Source organism: Podarcis tiliguerta, assembly GCF_965153285.1.
Source record: "Podarcis tiliguerta genome assembly, chromosome: 11".
NCBI classification, from domain to species: Eukaryota; Metazoa; Chordata; class Lepidosauria; order Squamata; family Lacertidae; genus Podarcis; species Podarcis tiliguerta.
Window position 1 is genome coordinate 34,688,626 of NC_139544.1, and position 6,000 is coordinate 34,694,625.

At 46.7% G+C, this 6,000-nt stretch overlaps 1 protein-coding gene across 1 annotated transcript in view; it reads right to left on the reverse strand.

Moving 5' to 3' along the window:
• The window catches only part of ENC1 (ectodermal-neural cortex 1), a 20,126-nt gene extending 15,834 nt beyond the window's left edge, over window positions 1-4,292 (reverse strand). The window contains exons 1-2 of the mRNA XM_083404055.1: window positions 2,954-4,292; window positions 46-2,689 (exon numbers count right to left, since the gene is read on the reverse strand). The gene's annotated coding sequence lies outside the window, so the exon portion shown is untranslated. The remainder of the gene's footprint in view (window positions 1-45; window positions 2,690-2,953) is intronic.
• Between the last annotated feature and the right edge of the window lie 1,708 nt (window positions 4,293-6,000).

Sequence of the window (6,000 nt, forward strand, 5' to 3'; positions counted from 1 at the left end):
CGCGCGACGCAACAGGTCGCAGGAAGAGGCTGGAGAGAAACTTACAGCCGGCGCTTCCTCGGGGACGCTCCCGTCCAGCCTTCCGAGACCGTGGCAGCTCACGGCATGGATACGAGGCCGGTCCTTCCTCGCCCCAGGTTCCGCCGGCGCCTTTCTCCCTCTGCGTGTGGGTTCTTCAGCCGCCTGCTCCCGAGCCAGGAGAGGCTGTCCTCGCTCTTCCAAGGTAAGGGACGCCGCGCCGCTCCTGCCTGGGCAGCTGCCTCAGAGCGTCTGAGGGAGACGCTGGCGGCGGCGGCGCTGCTGCAGGAGCAGCAGGAGGAGGAGGAGAAAGAAGAGGAGGCGGTGGCGGTGGCGGCGGCGGCGAAGGAGGTGGGGCTGCGGCGCGCTGCCTGCCTGCCTCGCCTCGCGCTCCTGCTCTGGCCTCGGCTGGCGCGAGGGGAGAGCCTATAAAGGGGGCTGCCGGCGGGGAGCGCCGCCTATGCAAAGAGCGCCTGTGACACGCAGGGGGCGGGGAGGCCAGGCTGCCGAGAGGCTCCGGGAGGCGTAGGCAGGGTGTCCCGTTGGGGGCCGGCGGGCGGCGTGTGGGGAAGCCGGGAAGAGCGTTGCTGGCCGGGCTCCCGAGGCGGTTTCCTGCCAGCTGCGCTCGTGGTCGCTGCATGCAAAATGAAGGCGCACAAATCTCAAGGGCGCCTCAGTGTGCGGGGGGGGGCGTAATTCAGCGTTAGTCCCCAACATATATAGAAAGCTGAGGCAAAGGCACCCAATTCTGGAGTATATTTATGCCAAGTAATTTATACCAAAGGTAATTCATGGGGGGAAACCTCATGTGCCCGGGAGATTCTGTGGAAGGCTGCAAGGCCAGGAATCACAAGCGAGGAGAGCAGCGCTCAGGGAAACGTCCCCATCCCAGTATTGTCTACGACCTTCCTGCCATTTAAATATGGGGGGCCCGTGCTTTTTTTTCTTTTTAAAGTGCCAGTAATCACCATGAAGTTGTTACATTAAATGCCACACTTTTAACTTGGGGAGGGGGGAAGGTGTGGGTACTTGACTACCCCCAGAAAAGTGCACTACACAAGATGGCCATTTCAAAGCTTGAAAATCTTTGCATTTAAAGGGGGAAAGATCTGGGACAAAACTGGGATGGGGAGGATATCATGTGGACACCCCTGTATTAATGAGAGAGGCAGGTGCAAAGCCACATATTCAGGTGTTGGACACAGGCGTGGCGTGCATCCCAGGGGGAAGGCGTGGCGTGCATCCCAAGGGTGTGGTGCACCACCTGTGGCGTGGCACACCACCCATAGGGGCGAGAGGATCGTGCCCTGGGGGTGCCGACGATTGGGGGTAGGCATTTTGCCCCCCCCCCTTTGGAATGGCACTCAGAGCAGACTGCCACCCACCCACCCCTTGGAACGCCCATGGGTGTGGACAAGCCCCAGAATGCTGGACTAGGTGGCCGGATACAGCAGGGATCGTCTCATGTTATCATGTTACAATCTCATCCGTATGGGAGGGTGATATGTGCTGCTGCTGCAGTTTTGAAGAGTTAAAAGGTACGTTTCCCTATTTCTCCACATCCTGGTATATTATAGTTTGCTTCCAGACAGGTGTTTATTGTGGGACTGGGACTGCTCTGGCATACACCCCCATGACATCAGTATCAAAATGCTAAGCTATGTTTCATACCTTTTATATTCAGAGTCACAGTTTTCACAGAAAATCAGTTAAGTTTTTTTTTTAAAACAAAGAAAAACAGCAACACCACACCTGCTGCCAATTTCCCATTTGCAATTTCAGAATGGTAAGTTTGCAGTATTAAACCCCCAGCTGGAAGCACCCATCGACATTTCAGTTGCCTCACAACTGGGGTAAGGATAGGGCAGGATGCAATAATAATGTGCATTTCAAAAGTTTGTAGAAAGCACTTGCAAAGGTGCAAGATCCTGGTGGTGGGTAAATATATATTGGAAGGTATATGCTTGAGGGTTTCCTATAGGCGTCTAGCTGGCCACTGTGGGAACAGGATTCTGGTACAAATGAGATTCAGCAGGGCTCTTCTTGTATTCTAGGTAAGCTCTTTAAGAGTGGGGGCATATCCGCACTATTACTTGTTTTTGCAGTTGTACTCACACAACACCTCAGCTTCCTGCAGTCCACATCAACAGTAGGTTTCAGCCAATTGTGGCACCTCTCCTCATTTACACAGTCAACAGAAGAGCTTGTGGCCGTCTGTGCAATTTGCATGGCTGGTCTTCCCCAGTTGTATTCTACAGCACCAAACAGAGAGCACAGGGGTTGCTATAGAGATGTAGCCTCTGGTATAAGTTCATTGCATAGCAACAACTTAAAATACAGCATATTGTTTAGTGGTAGTGAACTCAGTTCTCTGTGCAAGCTTGAGGCAATCCAAGGTTTGCAGAAACTTCAGGGGGGCGGGGAACAGCAAGCTTCTCAATGAATGCTGAGCAATGTGTGACCAGGAGCCATACAAATGCCTTTTAACTGTTGGAGGGGGATGAGAACCCACAAAATCAGGTAATGGAGTATCCTAGGAGAGAATAATGCTTGTTGGCTAGAACTCTAAATAGGAGCACTGCACACTGACGTTTTGTTGCTTGTTTATTTGTGATCTCCTCCCCTTCCTCCATGATGATCAGGGCAAGATGGTTGTTTACCCTCAAAAGAACTACAGTGGTACCTCGCAAGACGAATGCCTCGGAAGACGAAAAACTCGCAAGACGAAAAAGTTTTTCGTTTTCTGAGTTGCTTCGCAAGACGGATTTCCCTATGGGCTTGCTTCACAAGATGAAACGTCTTGCGCCTTTTTTTTAAAACCACCAATGCATTCCTATGGGAAACCGTCAATACATATTGGTGCTTCGCAAAACGAAAAAACTCGCAGAACGAAAAAACTCGCAGAACGAATTAATTTCGTCTTGCGAGGCACCACTGTATGTTGCTTTCACTGTACCTCCTACTACCACTGCTTCAGGGGACTGACAGTGATGTATCCCTTTGCAGCTTGTAACTGATTGGTAATTATAAGATAATGTGGTAATAGTTCCCCCATAGTGAGTCCGAAGGCAGCAGGAGTTGCAGGAGGATGGTTGTTAGGCTGTTGGCTATGCATGACACAATAATTTGGGGCAGGGGAGAACAGGAAGTATCAATGCACCCCAAGAAGAGAAAGCAGCAAAGAGAAGAATGCAGAATAAAGATTATCTCAGGAGCTTCTCGGATGAGAAACCATAAAAATGATGGTCGTTCCCTTTCCATCAATATCCAGAGGCCAGAGGAATAGTCCTGGCCCCAGGAGGATGTACCATATAGTCTATTATCAACTAATTTTAAAGCCATGTGCCACTAGACCCTGTTAGACTGTGTGATTCAATTGGATAGACTGTTGTTGTGGTTGTTTTATTATGAGGGATATTTTATTGAAAAGGTGAAATGTGCACACTAGCTTCTAAATAGGGGCTATCTAGGATGAATACCTATTTGTGAAAGCAATAGGAAACAATACTTTTAGGGGATCTGTCTACACTGTGCAATGTACAATGGCTGCATGCAGTGATGGAATCTTGATTTGTCCAAAAGCAGCAAAGGAAAAGTTCAATTTTGGCTGAGAGAGGTAAAGTGGAGGGAGGAATTTAAAACAGAAGATATAATCCTGTTTAATATATTGGGGGGGGGGGGCTTTTGCCCAAATATGCATATCTATCAGCATTTAAATTCCATTAAAGAACAAAGCAGTTGATTGTGATTCCATCTATTTGGAACTTGCCATGAACCTTCTGGTTTTGATATAGATGTCTCCTCTCTTTAGGAAACAACCAATCCCAGAAAAGCAAAAAAACAAAAACTCTCCACTCTTTTTGCTGCAACCAACGCACTTTCCCCAGCCACTCTCCCCACCCCCACCCCACCCGTTTCCCGGCCAATAGCTGGCAGCGCTTGAATCAAAGCAAATGGCTCTCATATGTTGCATGCTGGATGGAGTATTCTGCAGAGATAAATTTGTTGCTCTTTGAATGCCCTTTCTTTGGAGTTGTAACATTTTAATGGCAATGCCTAGGCCTTAATGCATATTACACAAACACGGTTGCCCCTCAGAGGGCTAGGCAGAAAGAAAGAAAACTGATACAGAAAGCAAACCTTCTTCATCGGGATTATTCATTTACTTTCACCAATGTCCATAAGAACAGATAGGAAAAGAAATAAATGAGATGAGGAGAAGGTGGTTTGTTTGTGCACACATAGATAGATTTGGTGAAGACCTTTATTTCAGCCTGTTGTCTTTGTCCATGGAGTTTTCTTGGCAGGGATACTGGAGTGGCTTGCCGGTTCCTGCTCCAGGTGGATCACGTTTGGTCCAAACTCTCCACTATGACCTGTTCATCTTGGGTGCCCTGTTCGGCATAGTTCATAGTTTCTCTGAGTTCAAGCCCCTTCGCCACGGCAAGGCAGTGATCCATGAAGGGGATTTATTTCAGCAGGCAAGCATTTCTAAACTTATACACTGCTTAGAAAGTAAAGCACTAAGCAGTATATAAAGCATACATAGGTTTTTATGACATCATGCATGCTGCTTAAACTGTTGGTTTTTCATTATCTTAAGGTGGTCAGTGGTGCTACTTAGAGGTGTATGTTTGCAGTTTGACCTATTTAGCTGCACACCTGTGGTCTCTTGATTATTTGACTAATTAAAAGGGAAGTTTGCTTTCTGCACTGGATGCAGGAAGGGATGTGATAGGATAATTGATTATTTGAAAACTGTATTTAAGTTGATTGAATGTTTTGTATGCTGCTGGTGAGGAGGAGGGATGGCTTGCAGCGTTTGGTTGTTATGTTTTCAAATATAAAACTAAGCAAAGATATTTCAGACAGCCGTTTATTTCTACACTCCAGTCACTGTGCACACTCTGTGTTGGTGAAAAAGTCCAACATAAACATCACTGTAAAAAAAAAAAAAGATAGTGGACAAAGGTACTTGGAGTTTTGCTGAAATCAGCTGAATGCTCCTTGCATTATAAATTAAGCATGTGGTTGAATGAAATTCCACACACACACACACCCAACCCTGGCTGACCTACCGTCTTACTGGATTTGCACGTGAGAGCACATCTCTCAGGCCAAGGTTTTGACGCAACATCCTTGAGCCTTTCACAGAAAAAGCAACAACTGGCTGAGACTCTTCAGTCCCAGTGGAAGACAGCTCACCAGCTGAGTCTCCACCATCGACATAACTAAATAACTTTCAAGAAGGCTGCTGCTTCTTAACGGATGATTGGCTAGCGCTGTTAAAATACTTAACGTTTAACACTTGGACAGCTTGAGTGCTGATGTTTTTCTGCCTCCCTTAAGTCAGAGTTTTAATTTCCAAGCCCGGGTATAGGAGCCTCAGGCCAGCTAAGAGGTGGCAAACCATCCTAGAGTTTAAAAATAACCCGACAGGAAGGGAGAATAAACCATTTAGGCTTCCCTGGGAGGAAGTTCACAATTTAACTTGGCTATTTGCAGTTTCATTTTTTCCCTTATGCAAAAAAAAAAAAAAAAAAAAGGAGAAAAGCATACTGGATCATAAGATAATGGCAATGCCATTTGAACTCACTTTTTAAAAAGTTTTTAAACAGAATTCTATTTTCAGATATCAAGAAGAACCCAAGGCATAATGTACTCAGTGAAGTATACTCTTCGTTGTTGTTTTTAAAAAACTGTACCCTCTGATTAGCAAAATAAAATAAAACAAGTAAACTCACCAAAACTAAATAGCAATCTATGTATAGGCAAGCAACCAGAAATCAAGAATTCTGTAATGTCCAAACAGTCAGGTACAAGTCAGTAAGTGGATAGCATGGTGGCATTCTTCTAGCCAATTAACAGCTGAGTTGCTACTGCTTACCAGGAGGGAGAGGAGGAGGCATAAGAGAGATTGGTACTGTGCAAACACACCAGCAGGAACGTTGGAGTGGCTCTGCCAGTGGATTTGCACCACAC